General features: G+C 40.6%; 1 protein-coding gene and 1 long non-coding RNA gene across 4 annotated transcripts in view; one reads left to right on the top strand and one right to left on the bottom strand.

The window, feature by feature from the left end:
• Nucleotides 1-22,042, top strand: part of Gng12 (G protein subunit gamma 12) — a 130,524-nt gene that overhangs the window by 29,451 nt on the left and 79,031 nt on the right. The window contains exon 1 of one of the 3 annotated variants that reach the window (XM_078026485.1): nucleotides 21,594-21,617. The exons of the other annotated variants lie outside the window; for them this stretch is intronic. The gene's annotated coding sequence lies outside the window, so the exon portion shown is untranslated. Of the gene's footprint in view, nucleotides 1-21,593; nucleotides 21,618-22,042 lie in introns of those variants that run through there. 3 annotated transcript variants of the gene reach the window in all.
• On the bottom strand, nucleotides 3,113-10,167 carry LOC144368084 (uncharacterized). The gene is made up of 2 exons (XR_013427856.1): nucleotides 9,718-10,167; nucleotides 3,113-4,794 (listed from the first exon to the last, which is right to left on the bottom strand). It is a non-coding gene; the product is annotated as an uncharacterized LOC144368084 (long non-coding RNA).

Here is a 22,042-nt window from a genome sequence, read left to right as displayed (position 1 = left end):
TTGTACTTGAAAACTTATGCTTATCAAAAGGTAGTTTTAGGAAAATTAATAGGCAGGCCACAGACTAGGGGAATTAAGAGTAACATATCCAGAATGTTTAGCACACGCTTACAACTTAACATTAACACACACACACACACACACACACACAAACAGAGGGTGGGTGCGGTTAAAAAAAAGTACTGCTTGTTAAGTATTGGTATAGTATCAAAGAGTAATATCTACAGTTATCTGAAAAGACTTTCCATGTACATCTATCTGTATGAGGCCAGACTCTCCTTATATACTACAACCAAAACAACATAGCACAACAAATTGGACTTAGAGCTGGGTACAGTGGCAATACCTGTAATCCCAGCAACTCAGGAGGATCACAAGTTTGAGGCTAGCCTGGGTAACTTAGTGAGACCCTGTGTCAAAATAAAATATAATAATAATAATAAGATGATGATGATGATGTCTGGGGATGTAGTTCAGTGGTAGAATGCTCCTGGGTACAATCTCCAGTATCATACACACAGATGAATTTTGAAACAGAAATAAGATTCCAGTTATCTTCTATTAAGGAAATTTGCAAAGAAACTTGACATTAAAGAAATTTTTTTTAAATGTGGGACAGTTTTTAAAACAAATTTGTGGAAGTTTGTTTTAAAAAGTGGAAACAAATTTGTTTCATTTGTGAAATACCGTTTTTCACAAAATATTTTTGTTAAAATCTAATGGATTTACTGTTTATTATATTTTTGATGCATTCAATATTTTTCAATTTCAGTTACTTGTATATCAATAGATGAATTCAAATAAACAAAAAGCCCTTTGGGATTCTCAACTTTTGGAAATGTTAAAAGTCCTGAGCCCAAAGGTTAGAGAATTGTTATGTTAGCACTCTGTGTAAACACCTGTAGTCACTGGCATATATTAATGAAAGGTAAGTCCTCTAATGAAGTTGGTGCATGAACATCAGTGTATTCTGGGATCAGTGGTACCACCAGATTAGTATATAAAGGTATAAAGTCAGACATATAGGCGAGAAGCAATTGCAGAATATTACACAGTGCTCTGCTGTCTGTGACCGAGCCTGGGATGCATAGTATTGTTAAGTACTTACCCAAATGAAGTTCTCCAGAGAGACCAACAAGTGTGCCCCTATGCCTGTAGCCCTATTTTTGGTCTTTCATTTTGTTTCCAGGCTTTTAGAAAGGGCTAAAATCCTTGAAATATTCCAGATCATGTACGTTTTTATATGCTTTTAAGTTGATCTTTGGATGGTAGCCCTTAGATGACTTCATGGTGGGGGTTGATCACCAAAAAATCCAAGGCAGGATTAGAGGGTCAGAACTTCCAGGCCCACTCCCAGACCTCCTGGGGGAGGAGAGGAGCTAAAGGTTAAGTTGGCCAATGATTTTAATCAGTCACACCTATGTAATGAAGCCTCCATAAAACCCCAAAGGACAGGGTTCAGAGAACTTCCAGGTAGTTGAACACATGGAGGTTCCTGAAGGGTGACACCTCTAGAGAGGGTATGGAAGCCTGTGGCCCTTCCCACACCTGCCCTGTCCATCTCTTCATCCACTGTTCCTCAATGTCCTTTATTATGTCCTTTATAATTAACCGATAAATGTTGTATTTCCCTGATTTCTATAAGGTACTCAATAGAAGCCAAGGGGTAGGGATGGGAATCTGATTTTTAGCTGTTTGGTCAGAAGCACAGGTAAACAACCTGGGGCTTTTGAGTGCCATCTGAAGTCTTGGGGACTGAGCCTTCATCTTGGGGGATCTGACTCTATCCAGGCAGAGTGTTAGAATTAAAATGAATTAAAAGATACCCACCTGGTGTCCACTGTGGAATTCTTGCTTGGGGTGTGAGGGAAACCCATGTACATTTTTGTCTGTAGTAGTCTTCTAGGTTGATTGTTCAGTGACAGTAGAGGAGAAACTGAGTTTTGGCTTTTTTAGAAGAGGCTTCTAAAAAGGTTTGTTTTCTGCTGCGGGAAGCAACCTTGCACTGTTCAGGAAGAACTGTGGCCCTGCCCCTAACTAGTATGATTTCTTCTATCCTTACTTTTCTTCCTTAGCCAAGGCTGATTGGGTCAAGAAGAGCCCTCGACTCCAAGGGAGCCATAAGCTGACAAGCAGCCTGGTCTGCCCTGAATTGGCTCAGCCCAGGTTAAAGCCCTGGCACCATGTGTTCAGTCAGATTCTATATATGGATTTCAACTATGACCTCTTTATATGAAGGTGAAAACAGCCAGGGTGCAGAGAGTGAGCAAGTGCTCACAGTCACAAAGAGGTCACTAGGCAAGAACCCAGGGAGGAGAAACTTGGAGAAGAGGGAAACCTAAGACAGACATTAGTGAAAGCAGAGAAAGGAAGGCTGGGTCATCATCAGTGTGGGATCCAGGCTCCTGCTGCAGGCTGGAGAGCAGACTCCAGTCCTAGTGCCACCTTGGCTTCTCAGTTCTTGGCTGCATTTTTGATCTGGGCAGGGCCCTAATTGTCATCTGTATCCTTACCGTAAACCTTCGGTACTTGTCACCCAAGGAAGTCTTTCCCTTCTTTTTCTTGTTTTTGTATTTTTTAGTTGTAGATTGACACAGTACCTTTATTTTATTTATTTGTATGCAGTGCTGGGGTTGAACCCAGTGTTTCACATGTTCTGGACAAGTGCTTTTCTACTGAGCCACAACCCCAACCCTAGAAGTCTCTTTCTTTCCATGAGAGTTTAAGGTAAAGAAAGGTAAATGGAAGTTGGCTAGTGTGTATGTGTGTGTTTTGTGGGGGGGGATGTCTAGGGGTTCTTATTGGAAGAGGTGAAGTTAGTAAGGTGTGACAGGACTTGTCTGTACTTATGGGGACATTTTAGGTGAGTGCTTCCTCCTTCCAGTGGACATTTATTTTAGGGGAGTGCTTCCTCCTTCCTCTGCAGTAAAGAGGTGGAGTCTCTACCTTTCTGCTGCAGGCTGGACGGCGGGGGCCGCGTGAGCCTTGGCTCCGCTTCTGCCCGCTGCTGTTTTCACCTGCTGCCTTCCTGCTGGGCGCTTTCGCGGGTCGCTGTCAGTGCACGCCGGCTTGCGATGCTGCAATCCGGCTGAGCACAAAAACACAAGCCAGATGGAACTGAAACAAAGTTTTATTTTGTGAGAGGCCGTGTGCGTCCCCCTAACAAGCCGGTCCACACACACCCACACACGTGTGTCCCTACCGGACACGGGGGGCTCCACTTCCCCCGGAACACCCTCCTACCATCCTTCCCCAACCAATGGGAACTCTCCAGGAGTCTTGTAACTTGAGTCCCCAAATGGGCCTAAATGAACAGTAGGAGCCCAATTTCCATATGAATGTAATACTTTGCAGTGGCTCCTAGCATCTGCCCCCTTCTGTTTAATTAAGCAATGGCAATGTGGCTAGGGACCGTGCCTGGTAGGTTGTCCAATTTAACATGTGGTTCTTACCCGTCATGGGAGAACTGACTTTTACACGTCAGTTTCCTGTCTTAGGTTGAATCCACTGTAATCAGATCAACCCGTCACTGACTACCGGTCTAGCATAGCCATGCTTGTGGATAGGCCTAAGCACCAGTGGGGGGGTGAGGTTCTTGCCTCACCTCTGTTGGCCCCCAAATTTAACCTTGGTGCCAGTGGGGGGGTGAGGTTCTTGCCTCACCTCTGTTGGCCCCCAAGTTTTAGACCATCACTAGTAGAAGGGAGGAAGATACAGAAATGCCACGACACCAAGCCAATTGACGGCTCCTTAGGAAGAACAGTAACACTGGTGACACAGCAGCTAAGATATTTCAGCACTACCATAATTCACTGTATCAACAAATAGAGCACAATGCATACAGGTGATACATAGTCCAGGCAAGTTGTGTAAGCAGTTCAAAGTGGAGGAGTCTATCAATATGTCCATTTCCTCCCAAAGTAAATTAAGTCCTTGATTGAGCAGTTCAAAGTGGAGGAGTCTGTCAATATGTCCATTTTCTCCCAAAGTAAATTAAGTCCTTGATTGAGGATACTTATTGAGTTATATTGATTGATGTATCAGTTTATATAGTTTACTGTGATAGCTATCATAGAAGTTGTAGTTTGGTTTTATCTTAGTCTTCGCCGGCATTGGGATGGAGATGGGAATTCTGGCCATGGTGCTAAAGAGACATTATCTTGAACAGAATTGTTAAATATAATGAAAAGGAAAGGTGAAAGTAAACAAACAGATCTGTTAACCACCTTTAAAAGCAAAATTTATAACAGCTGTTTACCTAATTTAAATTAAACCATATAAGTCACGTGATTTTTTTTTTTTTTGGATCCATTTATATCTATTTATACATGAGCGCTCCTTATAAATGAAATATGGACATACACACATACAGACATACAACACAAAACAGTGCATACATAACATAGAACATATAAGACAATAGTAAATAAAGGCCTTGTAGCTATACCTAGGTGAAATCTCCATTGCAATGTTTAAAAACTTTACAGTTAAAAAAAAATAAAACACAGTCAAAAAATAAAACTGATCAGAAAAACATTAACCTAGGTTTGTATGAGCTCAAAAAGAAAGAGAAAATAAATAAATAAATAAAATAGAACCTTATGATGTGGGAAAAATGTAATAATAAAATAGATATTGAAAAAGGCACCGTGGTAAATCACTGTTGTAGATGTAAGAATAGCCAAGCTGGAGCTCTGGATATCAGCTGTTATGGATTTGAGTCAAATCATCTTCTTTTTCTGTAGAAATTGTTTTAGTTAATCTCTCTGGAATCCAAATTGGTTGCTGTTCCTCCTGTGGAAAAACACAGACGGAGCCCCGACTCCAGACTATTACTGGGTCCGGACCTTTCCATTGTCCTGTTAGAATATCTTTCCAAAGTACCTTAGGCTTATGTACATTTTTCGGATACATATGTCTTTCCGCAGCACTAAGTCCTGATGAATCCAAATTTAGAAAGTTTAGAGTAAAAAGGGTTATTTTAAGTTTATCTTTGGGGGATATATACCCTTTTCCAATTCCTTCCTTTTGTTTTAATAAGTACATTTTAATAGTTTGATGAGCTCTTTCAACTATGCCTTGACCCTGTGGATTGTATGGGATTCCTGTTATATGAGTAATGCCAAATGATGAGCAAAATTGTTTAAAAGAGTTAGACGTATAACCAGGAGCGTTATCAGTTTTTAACTGTTTAGGAACACCCACAGTGGCAAAATTTTGTAAGCAATGAGCTATAACATCTTTAGTTTTTTCTCCGGCATGAAGGGAGCCCATTAAAAATCCAGAAGAAGTATCAACTGTAACATGTAAATATTTTAATTTTCCAAATTCTGGCAAGTGTGTAACGTCCATCTGCCAAATATGGTTAGGTATCAGTCCTCTAGGATTGACTCCAAGATTAACTTGTGGTAAAAATGTCACACAATTTTGACATTGTTTTATTATATGTCTGGCTTGTTCCTTAGTTATTTTAAAACGTTTTTGTAAGGTATTAGCATTGACATGGAACCTTTTATGAAAATTTATAGCTTCTTCTATTGTGGAGAAAATATGTATGTCATGTGTAGATTTATCTGCTAGTTCATTACCCAAACTAAGGGCTCCAGGCAACCCTGTATGTGCCCTGATATGTCCAATAAAGAATGGATCTTTTCTGTCCCAGATTAGAGTTTGTATAGCAGAAAACAAAGAGAAAACAGTAGAGGAAGGAGAAATCCTACCAGCATCTTCAAGGGATGCTATAGCATTAACTACATACTGGCTATCAGAGAATAAATTAAATACAGAATCTTTGAACATCATAAAAGCTTGTAATACTGCATTGAGCTCTACCTTTTGAGCTGATTGTTTGGGTACTAAAAATGTAAAAGTTTGATCAGGGGTAACTACCGCTGCTGTACCATTGTTTGACCCATCAGTGAATATATTTGGAGCATTCATGATAGGGTTTTTTTTTGTCATTTTAGGAAAAACTACAGGATGCTTAGACCAAAAGGACAACAAGGGATTAGATGGCAAGTGATTATCAAATGAGACACTAGATTTACACATGATTATTGCCCAAGTATTTAACTCATTAGCTAACTCATCAATTTGATCCATAGTATATGGAGTAATAATTTTATTGGGAGAAATCCCAAACACTCCCTTCGCTGCTTTTATCCCTTTGAGTATTAATTGTCCTACAGCCTCAGGATATCTAGTAAGAATAGTATTAGGGGAATACGATAAATGTATCCACAATAATGGACCTTCTTGCCAAAATACTCCTGTAGGAATATTTTTTGTTGGTAGTACAATAAATAATAAAGGCAAACTTATATCAATTCTATCCAAATGCATATTTTCCATATATGTTTCAATGATTTTTAATGCCTTTCTTGCTTCAGGCGTTAACATGCGGGGTGAATTTGGATCTGATGGACCTTTTAGGATATCAAATAAGGGTCCTAATTCTCCTGTTGGTATGCCTAGGTAAGGCCTTATCCAGTTTATGTCTCCCAATAATTTTTGAAAGTCATTAAGTGATTTGAGTTGATCTACTCGTATTTGAATTTTTGGTGGACGGACCATGGTTGAGGATAATAAAACTCCTAAATAATTAATTGGAAAATTTAATTGTACTTTATCTATTGCTATGTCTAGATTATAATTTTTTAGTAAGTTTGTAAGTGTGGCATAACATTCTAGCAATGTGTTCTTATCTTTATGTGCTAATAACACATCATCCATATAGTGAAATATTTGTAGTTCAGGATTTTGATTTCTAAGTGGCTGGATTGCTTTATTAACATAAATTTGACACATAGTCGGGCTGTTCGCCATCCCCTGGGGTAAAACTTTCCACTCATATCTCTGATCAGGACCTTCATGATTTAGTGCAGGGATAGTAAATGCAAAATGTGGACTATCCTCGGGATGAATTGGAATTGAAAAGAAACAATCCTTAATATCTATAGTTAACACATGCCAGGTTTTTGGTAAAGCAGACAATTGGGGAATCCCTGATTGAGCAGGTCCCATAATAACCATCTCATTATTAATGGCTCTTAAATCTTGTAATAATCTCCATTTACCAGATTTCTTTTTAATGACAAAAATGGGAGTATTATGGGGAGATACGGAAGGTTGTAAATGTCCTTCCGCTAATTGTTGTTTGACCAGATCGTGGGCTACTTGTATCTTTTCTTTAGTCAGGGGCCACTGAGGAACCCACACTGGTCTTTCTGATTTCCATGTAATTTTGATTGTCTCAGTGGCCCTTTTTGAAAACCCAATCCATGTTTATTTATTTCTTGATCTATTTGAATTGGTGCTATCATATCTTGATCTTGTTTCCTTAATCCTTTTTCTTTTCTAAAGCCTTGTTTAGCCCTACTAGTGGGCGCGTTAGAATTGACGTTATTTGTTAATGTCAATCCTAATTGATCTAGGACATCCCGTCCCCATAAATTTATGGGAAGATGGTCCAATACATAAGGCTGTATAGTTCCTTCACATCCTTCAGGATCCCTCCAATCTAATACCATAGCACTTCTATGGGGGTTAGTTGCCACTCCTAGGCCTCGAAGCGTTTGAGTGGCTTGTTGCAATGGCCAGTGCTTTGGCCATTCCTGACGAGATATGATGCTGAGGTCAGCACCTGTGTCCAGCAGCCCATTAAAATCATGTCCTTGAATATTTAATTTTAGCATTGGGCGAGAATCTAAATTTAAAGAAAGCATAGCCCAATCTACACCTGTGGAGCCTAATCCCTTGGAACCTCTTTCTACATTACAACTGGAAAATTCATCATGTAGGCTGGGTATTATTAATAACTGTGCTATTCTATCTCCTGATGAAATTACGGATATACCTCTTGGAGAACTGGCTATAATTTTTATTTCACCCTCATAATCGGGATCAATTACCCCAGGACTTATCATAAGTCCTTTTAGTGTAGAAGAACTGCGTCCTAATAATAAGCCTACTGTTCCTTGGGGAAGAGGTCCTTTTATTCCTGTGGGAATGATTTGAACTCCCATCTCTGGAGTTAATACTGCTCTGGCAGAGGCACAGATGTCCAACCCTGCGCTCCCTCTAGTTTGTCTGATGAGGGATCTGATGGATAGTGCGTCCTGGGCACTACCTTGATGGTGCTGCTGGGTTCCTCCATTGCCCCGTATATTTGTGGCTTTGGGCCCCGGGGCATTGGGCCCTCCAATTCGTTTTTTGACAACGGGGCCTGATACCTTTCTCCACGATATTGTGGGTAGACACTTGGTCTTTGTCCATTTTTTGATAACGGAATACCCTCTATGGTGGTTTGAGAACGGCATTCATTAGCCCAATGTCTCCCTCTATGGCATCGTGGGCAAATACCCGGGATTCTACTCCTTTGATACCTAGCTTTGTTAAACCCTCCTCCTATGGGGCAATTTCTTTTAAAATGTCCTTTCTGATTGCAATTATAGCATGTTTTTGGTTTGGTATCTAAAGCCTGTTTTACTTCAGCTGCCATGACTTGTCCTTGTTCATCAATGTCGCTACATAATTTAATATATGTGTTTAAATCTCCATGTTTCCACGGTCTAATGACCTCTTTGCAGCAACGATTTGCTTGGTCATAAGCCAGTTGTTTTATAAATGGCATTGCCTGTTCTGTATTTTCAAATGTCTTAGAGGCTGTTTCAATAAGTCTAGCTACAAAGTCAGCGTAGGGCTCATTAACTCCTTGTGTTATCTTAGATAGTTGACCTTGTAAATCCCCTTGTCCCTTCAAAGTTTTCCATGCCTTAATTGCATTCATAGTGATCTGAGCGTATACGCCAGGATCATATCTAATCTGTTGCCTCTGACCCTCATAAGGTCCTTTCCCCAATAGCATTTGAGAATCTCTTTCAGGATAACCTGCTGCTGCATTTCGCCTAGCTGTCTCCCTGCAAAATTCCTCATTGGCAATTTTCCATAATAAATATTGTCCTCCATTTAGCACAGAGTGACACACGCTAGCCCAATCTTCTGGTGTTAAGTCCCAGCTGGTAATAGATTCGACCATTCTGACAGTAAAGGGAGCGGCAGGTCCGTAGGTTTGTACAGCTTCCTTTAATTGCTTTACTATTTTGAAATCTAAGGCACGGTAAACTCGTTCCCTTTCTTCTCCCCGCTCAACTACAGGGCATGCTAACTTTTGGGGTCCTGCCTCAGGATTCTGTTCATCACCTATGGAAACTGAGGGCTGCTCAGCTACAGGTGAAGCTGTTGGTTGAATTACGCCCTCTGGTGATGGAACGGAGTTAGTACTAGCCTCCCTATCTGAGGGTCGTTTTTTCCCTAAGCTTGCCTTCTTCAATTTTTCTTCTGTCTGACTAGCTTGAGGGACCTTTTGTTTTGCTTGACCTAATAAGTTTTCTGCCATAGCCTGGACCTCTAACAATTTACTTAACAGTCTTTCGGTTTGTTTTTTACTAGATTCTAATCTACTATAAAGGTAACGTAACCCAATAAGGTAGGATAGAAGAAAGCCAAAACAGAATGAAACAGAAACGGAGAGGAGAAAAATGATTATATCAATTTTTTCTTTCTCAGGGCCGAATAACTTAAAACCTTGAGCCAACCATTTTTCCCAATTCGCCTGAAAAAATTGTAAGGCTAGAGAGCCTGAAATAAAAGCAGAATAAATCAAAACAAAAATACCCATTCTGTCGCCTTTCCTTAGGGGCGAGCGATATCACTCACCTATAAATTTTGGGCGTTCCCCGTACGGGCCACCAAAATGCTGCAGGCTGGACGGCGGGGGCCGCGTGAGCCTTGGCTCCGCTTCTGCCCGCTGCTGTTTTCACCTGCTGCCTTCCTGCTGGGCGCTTTCGCGGGTCGCTGTCAGTGCACGCCGGCTTGCGATGCTGCAATCCGGCTGAGCACAAAAACACAAGCCAGATGGAACTGAAACAAAGTTTTATTTTGTGAGAGGCCGTGTGCGTCCCCCTAACAAGCCGGTCCACACACACCCACACACGTGTGTCCCTACCGGACACGGGGGGCTCCACTTCCCCCGGAACACCCTCCTACCATCCTTCCCCAACCAATGGGAACTCTCCAGGAGTCTTGTAACTTGAGTCCCCAAATGGGCCTAAATGAACAGTAGGAGCCCAATTTCCATATGAATGTAATACTTTGCAGTGGCTCCTAGCACCTTTCAGAGTCTTGGGTCTTCATGGCAGGATGGGGTAGGTCTGAGTAGAAAAATACTTTTAGAACATACTCTAGTAAGCCTGACTTTTTGTATTTTATCCACTGGTTTTTAACTTAGAAAGGTATAATATTCCAGGTGAGCATGAGCTAGGATTTGAAATTCAGTGTGCTAACTAATTCAGGAAGCTAACTAACTCATTTCTCTCCACCTTCATAAAAGGTTAGCTTACGGTAAGCAATTGCCCTTACCTCTCTGTACCCCATCTATAAGATGTTGGTAATTATAACATCAACATCTCCCTTGTAGTGTGGACATGACATTTACATGAACTGAAGTATAATGCTTCTAGCAAAGATAAATTTATTGAGTGCCTGCTGTGTGCCATATACTCGATATTTGGAATTATTCTACAAAACAAGATTGAATTGGGATTCATAGGGAAGTGCTTACAGACATGATCGACATGTGGTAAATATCAGCAAGTGGTACCCATTGTTGTTACTGTTACTTGAGAGAGGTACACCCAAGTTCAGAAATACTGGAACAATCAGAGTTAGTCAAAGGGGGATGTAGAAATGCAGGTTTCAGGCAGAAAGCTTCCTGAGTGTGTCAATTTTAGCATGGAATGCTGGCCCTGTGGAACATAGGCCAGGTCATCTGAATCTGAAGTGGGAGTCATATACCAGGCTTTCCACATACCCTCATCATTCACTGATTGTGACCTTCAGATTCTGAGAATAATTTATATATTTAGCTTGGCAAATAAATGGACATCTTTTGTCAAGAAGCATTCATGTTCATGATGTGCACGAAGAAGGTGTTTTTTCAAACTTGGTCGCATGTTAAATTGTGAACATGCATTTTTTAAAAGTTCACAATATTACTAATACAGAAGCTGCAGAAACAAAACAGTAGAAAGAAGAGCCAGTTGTCAATGTCTTATTAAGTTCTGGACACTTATTGAACGCTTATGACAAGTAATAGTCTAGCCCATGTGCACATTCTAATGCTGATTTCCGTGTGCAATTTTTTGCGTAGAGGGGATCAATTTGTCATCCTCTCTGGTGGTGTGTCTCTACATGTAACCTTGTTTGTGTTGCCCTTTTCCTGGGTCTCACAGTTCTCATCCTTCTCTTGTGATGGCCATAAAATAAACCCCTGCACTCTTAAGTGGTCATTGGCTTAACTTTTCATCCAAATACTAGACATTTGGGTTGTTTCCAGGGTTTCTCAGTTAGGAGCATATTTGCTATAAACATTGTGTACAGAGAGCTTAGTCAGCAAGTTACTAAACACCTTCTGGAATGGGACTCTCTGCCAAGGTCTTTGAAGTGACATCAACTCATTAAATTAAGAGTTTCAAGAGCTGGCATTCAGGATTTCCTGAGACAGCATCTTATTCTTTGGCTTAATTTTGCTTCACACATTTAGTCAGCAGATATGTATGTAGGAGTGGGCATGGTGGTGCACACCTATAATCCCAGATACTCAGAAGCCTGAGGCAGGAGGATTGCAAGTTTGAGGCCAGCCTGGGCAGCTAAGCCAGACCATCTCAAAAAAAAAGAAAGAAAGAAAATTTTAAAAGGCTGGTGATGGAACTCAGGAGTAGAATGCCCCTAGGTTCATTTCTCAGTATTGAGGAAAAAAAGAAGACATGTAGTGCATGGAGGACTTGCAATATGCCAGGAGTGTACAGGCTCTGGTGAGCAAGGTAGAAAAGTCCCTGGGTGCATACAGCAGCCAGTAGATGCAAGATGAAGCTGTGGGCATGAAGGTTGTCATGGTGGCTCTGCTGCCCCATAGGCACAGTTGGTCAGATTTCTGGGTAAAAGTAGGCCTACATTCTAGGGACATCAAATGTCCAGAAATGACACATGGTAGCTACCTTACTGCAGATGGTGAAGTTAGGGGCAGTCAGAATTGTAGACTATTAGAAAGCAATACAGTTTTTATTATTTCTGAATTAGGTGGAAAAAATGATGGATAGTGTTTGAAGTTGCTCAGTGTAGTTAAAAGCACAGGTTCATGAATTCAGATGGTTCTAGTTTTGAATTCTAACTCTGCTGTAGACTTTTGTTTGAGGGAAAAATGTTTAAATCCTCTGATCTTCAGTCTCTTTATCTCTAATTTGGATATAGTATTTTCTGTCCTCTAGGCTGTTTGTATCCCCAGTGCCAAGTACAGAACCAAGCATAGGATAATGTACCAACAGTTGGTTGTTAGCAGGAAAAAAAATTGTTTTTTTCTTGATTTGTGGAAGAGTGGTTAGATATGAATGGGTAGAGTGACAACTCTGGATTGAGGAAGACTGTGGGCCTGTGATAAATATAAAAAACTTCAAGGGTAAATAATTATAATTATCATGTACTAATATTTTTTAAATGCCTGAGGCTGTTTCTTTTTAATATTTATTTTTTTTAGTTTTTGGCGGACACAGCATCTTTGTTTGTATGTGGTGCTGAGGATCGAACCCGGGTCGCATGCATGCCAGGCGAGCGCGCTACCACTTGAGCCACATCTCCAGCCTGTACTAATATTTTTTAATTAAAAAAGAGTAACTCATATTTTCTCCATTAGCCAAATGTTTGCTAAGCAAAATTTTCTACTTCTAAGTCAGAGGAGACCAAATTAAGAAGGCATAAGCCCATCTTTTGTCCCCTCCTATTTATGAAGCCTATAAATAACAGAAAAGCAAAGCAGATGAATTGTAACCCTAAGGGTTTTCTCCACATCTTCAGAAACTCTGGAAGAGGAAACACTTCTGCTATTTGCCATTGAAGACCTATGCTCTTCTTACCCTTTCTATCCACCCTCTTGGTTGTGTTAAGTTGTTAAATTTTAGACTTGCTTTCTTGTGGTCACCTATGATTTTCACAGTTGTGTGCCTTATGACCCAGCTTCAATGTGGAGAACACAGGAGGCTCCTGTCACTGTGCCCCTGTCTTCAGTGAGGAAAGGAAACCTTTTCCCAGTATCCTCCATACATTGCCCCTGGGCCTCCTTGGGTAGGGCTCCACCCTTCCTGAGTTCTCAGCTCACTCCAGCAAACCTGGACTATTAGCAGGGCAGTGTTGAGGACTGTCTGCTAGATGGCCAGTCGTAGTATTCTCACATTTTCACACAAATCAGGAGTAAAAGAGAAAGTCAAAACATTAAAGTTCATCAGGTATAATTTACTTGTAAGATTTTGATATCTGTAATAAGGGACTCGATTTTTGGATTCTGTTAGCTTTAAGCTGAGTAGAAATGTTTTCGTGGCTGTGTGTCTGTCTGTGGTGTATGGGAGTTTTGTCTGCTCCGCCCCCCTTTTGGAGATGGCAAAAGAATAGAGGAGTGAAAGTCAAATAGGGAAATATTTTCTTGGGTTAGTGCTGGGCCTCTGAAATGCTCCAACCCCGACTAATGCCAAAAACTGTATGCTGAAACCAGCCAAAGGACTGCTAACAAAATACTTCCTCAACCAAGCTGAGTGAAGAGAAAAAAAATGTAAAACAGTGTTTGGGGAGGCTAGAGGAGGGGGCAGGCTGGAGGGCTGGCAGGGATGCTTTGCAGAAGAGTACAGGAATTTGGGGATGTTCAGTGTTGGTGGCTCTGCCATGTTCGGTGTTCAGAAAATGGAAGAAGAAAGGAAACCATTCCACAGCCGAGAAGGATGCAAAGACTGCAGTCCAGAGTTAAATTACACACACATTATAGGAATCCAGATTTGTGATTTAAAGAAAGAAATGAAAGTGTTTTGGGGAGAGCTTTTGACTTGGATAACAAAATGCTTCCTTCATAATCCATATCTACCATTTTTCTCTTTTGTACAAACCACCCAACAACTTAAATTCCTAAACGATTATATAGAATTCCATGTCACATAGAAACTTTTAAGCTCTAAAGGAATAGTTACATGTGTAAGTAAAAGTTCATCAAGTTGCATATGATTTATTGCATTTTATTTTAATTGAGGAGGTCAAAGGGCAGAACTGATACTCATCAGTGTTTTCTATTTGTGTTCTCTCTGATGTTAGAACTTGACCAGATTCTTGAACTGTACTATGTCTGAATTATTTCTCAAAAATTCATGACTAAGAATATCTTGTTTTTCTGCAAGAATTCCAAAGTCTTGCTTATAAGATAGCTGCAGAAAGATTATGTTTTAAGAAAAGGAGAAAGGAGACAGTAGACAATAACCAGTTGACTGAACTCTCTGATGCTGAGGCTTGCTAAGAAGCCAAGCACAGGAAAGGCAAAATTCATGGAGAGAGATGGTAGTCTTGTGGAGTGACATTCATTGTGTCCCAGGAAAGAAGGCAGAAGACTGGGAGGATGGCTGCCTCTTGAGGCTAACACTGCCACTGAATGCATCATGATTAATGGGGATCATTCATGAAGGAAAACACTACTCCTCTGAAAAGCACCCATATTGGCCAAGTAGCCAGAAAACCCAATGTATTGGAGAATCCTGGCAGAACGGATTTATAAACACTTCTGTGTCCCCTCTGAGGAGTTTTCTTAAAACAGTACTTTCTGTGCTCTTGTTGCATGGAATCATGCAACAAAAGTAGTGTAGCCTGACCACTCGGCATTGAACTCTGAGCCAGCTATATTCAGAAATAACTGAAAGAAACTCCACTATTACATATATAAGGCAGACAGGACCTTCTTGGCTTGGTTCTGTGAGTATTTTTTTAAGGGTAACAAAGCTTGAAGTTTTTAGTAAGAGAAAAACCACAGAAAGTGCCAGATGCTTAGCAAAAATTTAGGTACAATCACAGTTTTCTATGCATTCAACCATCACACCATTGATTTTCAAGGCAGGGGGTGGCATAGGGCACAGTGGGGTGTTTTGGAGAGGGCAGATGACAGACCACAGGGGAAGTGTGTGTATTTTAACAATCACACATTATTTTACAATTCACTTGGGAGAAGAGGAAATATTTATTTTCATAATACAAACAACAGAAAATCAAGTTCAACAAAATATTTCTAGCCAGTTAAGAATATGCATTCATTCAGGAATAGAAAAAAAATATATTGAATGCCTAGTCTGTGTCAGGCTTGCCTCAGGCACTGGGGGCACAGCAGGGAGCAAACAACGACCTTTTCTCATGGAGTTTACATTCCAGTGAAGGGGAGGCCTCATCACTCAATACATAGAAAATAGAGTGCCAGGAAGTGCTAAGTGCTGTGAAGAAGAGCAAAGCAGGGCAAGGGAGGACAGAGTAGGGCCCTTCTGAAGAGAGGCGGCTAGACCCCAAGCCTGTAGGCAGGGAGGCTGGGAGTTGGCAGGCCTCTGAATCTGTGGTAAGAAGTTCAAGCAGGAGAAAGAACACGTGTCAAGGCCCTGAGGCAGAGAATTGGGGATCAGTATGGCTATGTAGAGTGAGTGGAGCCAGTTCCTATGGGGGCCTGTGGGCCCTGGGGTAGGCTTCAGTGGTGTGCTAAGGGAACTGGAGTTCTGAGCAGGGGAGTAAAGTAAATGACTGACCTTCCCCTGCTTCGTGGAGTCATCCTGAGGCAGTGAGCCAGAAGGCGGCCCAGAATCTAGGGGTCTTCTGTTGCATCTAGGCAAGAGGTGCTGCGGCTCAGACCAGCAGGGAGCAGAGGCCGTGTTGAGACATGGTTGGATTCAGGAGGTGTATTGGACACAGGGCTGACAGGATTTGCTGATAGATAGATTGACTGGATGTGGAATTGGTGAAAAGTGAAACAAAGATGCAATGAGAAGTTGGGCTTGGAAGGGCAGAGCCTTGTGGTATCCCTCTGCTGGGGAGCCCAGGAGAGGAGCAGCTTGGGGAGATGATGAGCATTTGGGTGTGTCCATTGTTATATTTGAGAGGCCTGATAAGGGATGAATTACAAGTCCGTCAGATCTGGAGTTCAAAGAGAAGACTGGGACTAGAGACAGAGATTGGAGAGTCATCAGATGTGGGGGAGAAGAGAGTGTTGAGCAAAGAAGCCTGAGAATGCAGATTAGTTTCCCAAGAAGGCAAGGCAAGGGTGTACCAGAATCTGGGTAGGGATAAAGTTTTTATGGTTATCAAAAATGGGTGTATGAGTCTTAAAAGGTTAAGAAAGACTGTCTGATATCATCAGCATCCACAGCTCTTCCTGGAACTGAGAGAGACACATTCACAGGAATGAAAGCCAGCTCTGACAATAGAAGATAAATAGCAGCTATATTTCTGTTAATTTTATTATTTATTTGTAGTGCCTCATGAATGCTACGCAAGTGCTCTACTACTGAGCAACATCCCCAGTCACGTAGCCTAGTTTCAGAACTAACTGTTCTGTTACCTAAGCCACTGTGAACATTTTAGTTATAGATAATTAGAAATAAAATAAGCACATCTAGGGCTACCCCCAACCCATTTATTGAAAACCTCTGGTGTGTCAAAGAGCTAATTTTTATAGGAAGGAAAACAATACATAAATAAAGTATAGCCCATGCAATCAGAGGCCCTTATAATCAAGTTGTCAACACTGATACACAAACAAATGAGAAATAGGAGACCCCTAAGAGAAGGGTTGAGCATGGAAGTGGCTAGTTTCACAGAATGCTGATTGCCCCAGCCATCTTTAAATCCCCTCCCAATATATGCTGGGTGACAGTTTTTGTTTTGTTTTTAGCTCTGGATATTTGTTGTTCTTTTCTGGTACAGTAAAAATATGCTTTTATACTCCCCCAAAGCATGGTCCACAGATTTCTACGTAATTCAAAATGTATGTAAAATGGGAAGGCCCATGAGAACGTCTAACGGTACAATCGACACTTTCCCCAGGCAGCACAGGTAGGTGCAGGAACAGGTGGGTGGTACTGGTGTGCAGTTCTCCTCCTGTTGAATTTTGGCCTTGAGGTCATATTGAACACAGCTGGGTTCTCTGTTAATGTTAATAAGCTGTGGCTCTCTTAATTATGATATAGGAGGAAAACATGAACAAAGCCTTGGAATTGCTGTATCTTACCTACTCCTTTGATTGTTTTCAGTGACCAATCAAAAAAAACAAAAAAAAAAAACCAACAAAAAAACAGTCAGTGTTCCACCATGTTTTGGTGGCTGTAGTTGAAGACTAAACCTTCAGTTGAGTCAGAGAACCCAGATCAGGGTGGGATGTTTTTCAGCCCACCTGCTTCTCATGTGAACATGGATCATGGTGGACGTTGCTCACTGCCTTACCCGGGAGGTCGCCTCTTCCCTGTCAGAGGAAGAGATCTGGCCGAGCGAAAACAAAACCTTCCATGGCTTGTTTGCCTGGCCTGGATGGGACAGTGCCCTCTGCTGCATCCTGCCCTGCTCATGCGGCCTCACTCTGTGTTCTGGAAATGACCTGAATATTTCTGTGATGACTCTCTCTATCTTGATGTCTGATGGAAAGTGTGTCATGAGAAAAAGGGATGTGATTAGAGGACTAAGCCACATGGGCAAAATGATTATTTTGAACAGATAGCAAAATCTGTTACCCAGAATACACCAATAAAATTGGAAGTTTTAGAGGAAAACATAACTATGACATATATTACCAGTGGGAAATACTGCTAAATATTTCTCAGATTTTCCCCCATTTTTGAAGCTAATAAAAATATAGCCCTTTTTTTTATAATTTTAGATTTTTCTTAAATAGCTCTATTCAAGTGTGGTTGGATTTCAAAAATACTTTTTCACCAAGAACTAACAAAATGTGTTGGATACGATTGCTTTTTGTCAGAGAAAGATCCTAAGGCTCATGTGTTCATCCATCCTGTGATTCTCGCCAAACAGCATGAGGCCTGGATGACCTTGGCTCAGCTTCCTGGGGTGCTTTTGGAGTCAAGGATGACTGGTAGGCCCTTGGCACAGATCAGCTTGAAGTCTTCCTGGATCTTCTGCTGACTGAAAGCCACGTTGCCTCCAGTCATTATCCCTGTTGTAGGAAAGGGGAATTAATTCTTGAAGCTCTTGCTTCCTTTTTTCAAACAAGGACTGTGAGCAGCAGCTGAGTTCCATTGCCTTAGTCCACAGCCTTGAAGGAACACTCCATCCAGTCCAGCCTGCGTCTCATCTACAGTCCCACTCATATTCTCTTCTGTGATTCTGTGTGTCTCAGTTTTCCACTACCACTTATTTGATGAAGATTTATCAGCCACCTTCTGCCTGTCAAATATTGTCATAAAGTGTTATCCTCTTGTGACTATTGATTGGAAACTGTAATGTGTTCTTGTTGCCTTTTAAAATTTTTATAACTCTTGAAAGTAAGACTCTAAGCCATTGCAGCGAGTGAAGCATTATAAGGTCCCTAGTTAACCAAGATATATGAAAGTACATTTGCTTTCTATATCTAAGTAGACTAATTTATTTTAGGAAAATTTTTCAATGTCAAAAGCTAAAGTTGAAAGAGATTTGGTTAACTCTCAGTTAATGACAACACTCCTCTGGCTAATTGATGTTTTCTAAAGGCATTAACTATGTAATTCTTGAGTATGAGAGATAGTAATTACTAGTCTGATGCTTTGCAAGTATTATTCAGTATGGATTACTGCAGATGATGGTGAAGTCCCAGAGCGGCCTCCAAGCTGTTCCAGAGGATTCCATAGCTCAAAGGGTCCAGGTGAGCCTAGGTTGAGCATTGTGGGGGTCACACTTAACACCCCAGTTCCTACACAAATACCTAGATCACACATCTTATTGCCCACTTCTTGCACTTTACAAACTCAAGAGTTAGATAACCAGCCATTTTGGCTGATGTGACACTGGAGGGGATTCCTGGGATGGGGGACTTTCAGGGCTAAAACTGGAAAAATCCCAGGCAAGCTAAGATGAATTGGTTCCCAGTTCAGAATCAGGTTCATTTAGCAGAAAGGAATATTGTACTGTTTTCTCAAATGAGCAACTTACCTAAAAATGGAGATAACTCCCTCTCCTCCTGCATTTGTGATGAGGTGCGCTCACTGTTCCCATCTGCTGGGTTGGGTAGCTTATTGGTTTTTCCGTGGACTTGGGACCAGCATTGTCTTCCTTGAGGTTATAACTGTGAAGCAGCATGTTTTCTTGCCCTCAGGAGGCCTCTTACCTAAAGAGACTCTAACTCTTCCCTCTTGTCAATTCTGGATTCTTCCCATTGGTCCCGTGGTTCTCACTATACAGTTACCTGCTTAGGCTTTGCCTGACTGTTACTTCCTGTGGTAAGGCCTGTCTCCCATTGGGAACTTTTCCCCCACACTCTACGCTCCTTGCAGCCCTCAGGGTGCATAGAGACCCTTTTCCTCTTCTCTGTTAATCCTGTTCACGTTTTAGTGTTGATATTGCTTCCTCATGGAAGCCTTCCATGATCATCCCATATATAGGTGAGGTGTCCTCTGTATTCTCACACTCTTTGTGCTAACTGTTAGATTATATGCCACTAGATGTAATTGCTTTTTTAGTTATCTGTATGACTTATTGTAGTCTTCTTGAGGAAGAGGGGCATTATATTGTTCTCTGTGTATCCCCCAGCACCATGTACTCTACCAGGCACATAGTAGATAATGGAGCAGGGTGGTGGAAGAACCAACAAGCCACAAACCTCCTTCTTCTACAGTTTGCTTTGGTCTTGCCGTGTAATCTTGCCTTGTGGCTATTGGTCACTGTTCATCCAGTTCTTCTTGAGATACAAAACACACTAGATTTTTCTCAAAAGACTCAGCCCTCTCCATTCAGGGACCACCATCCAGAGTAGTTAGGTCTTAGCTTGTCCTGTAAGGCATTGGGAACTTTATGAAAATACTTGAAATGGCCAGCTCAACAGATAAGGGTTACATAAACATCAGTGGGAAAGTGTAGGACCTAAGAGTGTATTATGTAGGTGGGGCATCAATGTTATGTATATTTGTATATACATGGAATAAAATTATTTCTAACCAGGCTCCTTGGGAGGCTGAGACAAGAGAATAGCAAATTGGAGATCAGCCTCTATAACCTAATGAACCATTGTCATAAAATAAAAGGACTAAAAATGTAGCTCGATGGTGGAATGCTTGCCTAGCAAATACAAGGACCAGGATTCAATCTCCAGCACCACATACACAGAAATAACAAAATTCTATAGTGACAAATATTTCAATAAGATATGTAATCTTCCCCTCACTTCTGAAGATCTGGTGGCTCACAGACTGTACTGTATTAAATTATGAATTTTAAATGTCTTTGTTTTATAATTTGATCCAGATTATTTTTCTTTCTCCTTAGTTAACATTAATCACTTCCTGTGAATTTTCCTAATATTAGGAAACAGCTTATTTCAATTTTTTATGAGTTTTTTCCAGATGCTGACCAAGACTGGATTTTTGAGGAATGAGTTATATTGGAACTTTCAAATAAAAGCATAAACAGATATTTCTGCAGAATTTTAAAGATTTTTCAAGGTTGGAAACATTTGGATGTTCTTTAATACAGGTTGTGTGGTTTAGCTAATGCAGACTTCTGGCCTAAGAATGCACCAGAACTGTGTCATGATGAGGTGCTTGCCAAAAAATGGAGTGATATTGCAAAGAGCACATAGTTAAAACAACTTATACCACAGTGCTTTCAATGCTTTTATTTTAACCAGACTCTGCTTTTTCTTTAAATGGCTCTTATATATAAAACTCTCCTCCCTTCCCCCTCCAATGCTGAATTGGTGTAGGGTGCTTGATAATTTAAGAAATACAACTACAAATAAAAATGATGTCTTGGGTACTTATCATCTACTTAAGAAATACAACATATTCTGAAATATCTGTGATAAAAGGTAAAAAGTAGAAAAGTCTAAATTCAGGAGAAGAATGGTTTCACTGAGCCTAAGGATGAGGGAATCCTTGGGAGAAGACATGGCTTTCATCCAGAATTTTTTTTAAATAATAAAGGAAAATTTAATTTAGGTCTGAAGGTATTTAAATTATTTTGCTTGCTTAAAAAGGTGCATAAGGGTGATTCATTATGTAAGCCATCATTTTTGTAGATTTACTAAATTCTAACTTTTCTTGAGCCTTCAGGGCAGCAAACCTGTTGGTTCTCTGATGCTTTGTGTAAAGGCATTTCCAATAAAAAAATGCTATAGAATTGGTACTCTGAATAATAATCCATTTTGCACAAAATCATTTGACCTCACAAGCTTCCTTTCACAAGAATCCTATGGTTCAAGAAAAAGAGACTCCTGGGGCTGAGGATGTGGCTCAAGCGGTAGCGCGCTCGCCTGGCATGCGTGCGGCCCAGGTTCGATCCTCAGCACCACATACAAACAAAGATGTTGTGATAACTAAAAAATAAATATTAAAAATTCTCTCTCTCTCTCTCTCTCTCTCTCTCTCTCTCTCTCTCTCTCTCTCTCTCTCCCCGCCCCCACCTCTCTCACTCTCTCTTTAAAAAAAAAAAAAAAGAAAGAAAGAAAGAAAAAGAAAAAGAGACTCCAAAGATGGTCTTGGCCAAATCCAGCATTCAGGGACCCTGCCCAAGACATCAGACTGGTCTGTATCCCAGTTTCCTCTGATGTTCATTGAGCATTGTCATACTCCCCAGCTCCCTCACAAGGCTTGCTATGAAAGTCAAAGTGGATGTAAATGGACTTTGAGAAGCAAATCAAAAGCCATATGGTTTGCCAGTAATCAATGCCATAGCTCATGAGGTTTAAACAAAATGTGGCAATTGCATATTATTTATTAAATAGCATATAAATTAAAAGATGTTTATATAAAAATTGCAAAAGTTTGAGGAATGCATTTGTAGCAAATACACATATTAATTGTGGATGATCATGGACTATAAAGAAGTCATTCAAATTTATAATATCAAGACTCTAGTCCATGAATGAACAAAAAATGTAAACATTATTTTTCAAGGTAACAAACTATGAATAAATAACATGAAAAATATTTATACTAATTATCTTAGA

This window comes from Ictidomys tridecemlineatus, chromosome 11, assembly GCF_052094955.1.
Source record: "Ictidomys tridecemlineatus isolate mIctTri1 chromosome 11, mIctTri1.hap1, whole genome shotgun sequence".
In the NCBI taxonomy this organism is placed as follows: Eukaryota; Metazoa; Chordata; class Mammalia; order Rodentia; family Sciuridae; genus Ictidomys; species Ictidomys tridecemlineatus.
The sequence above is the reverse complement of the archived record's forward strand: the minus strand, read 5'-3'. Positions and strand labels throughout refer to the sequence as shown.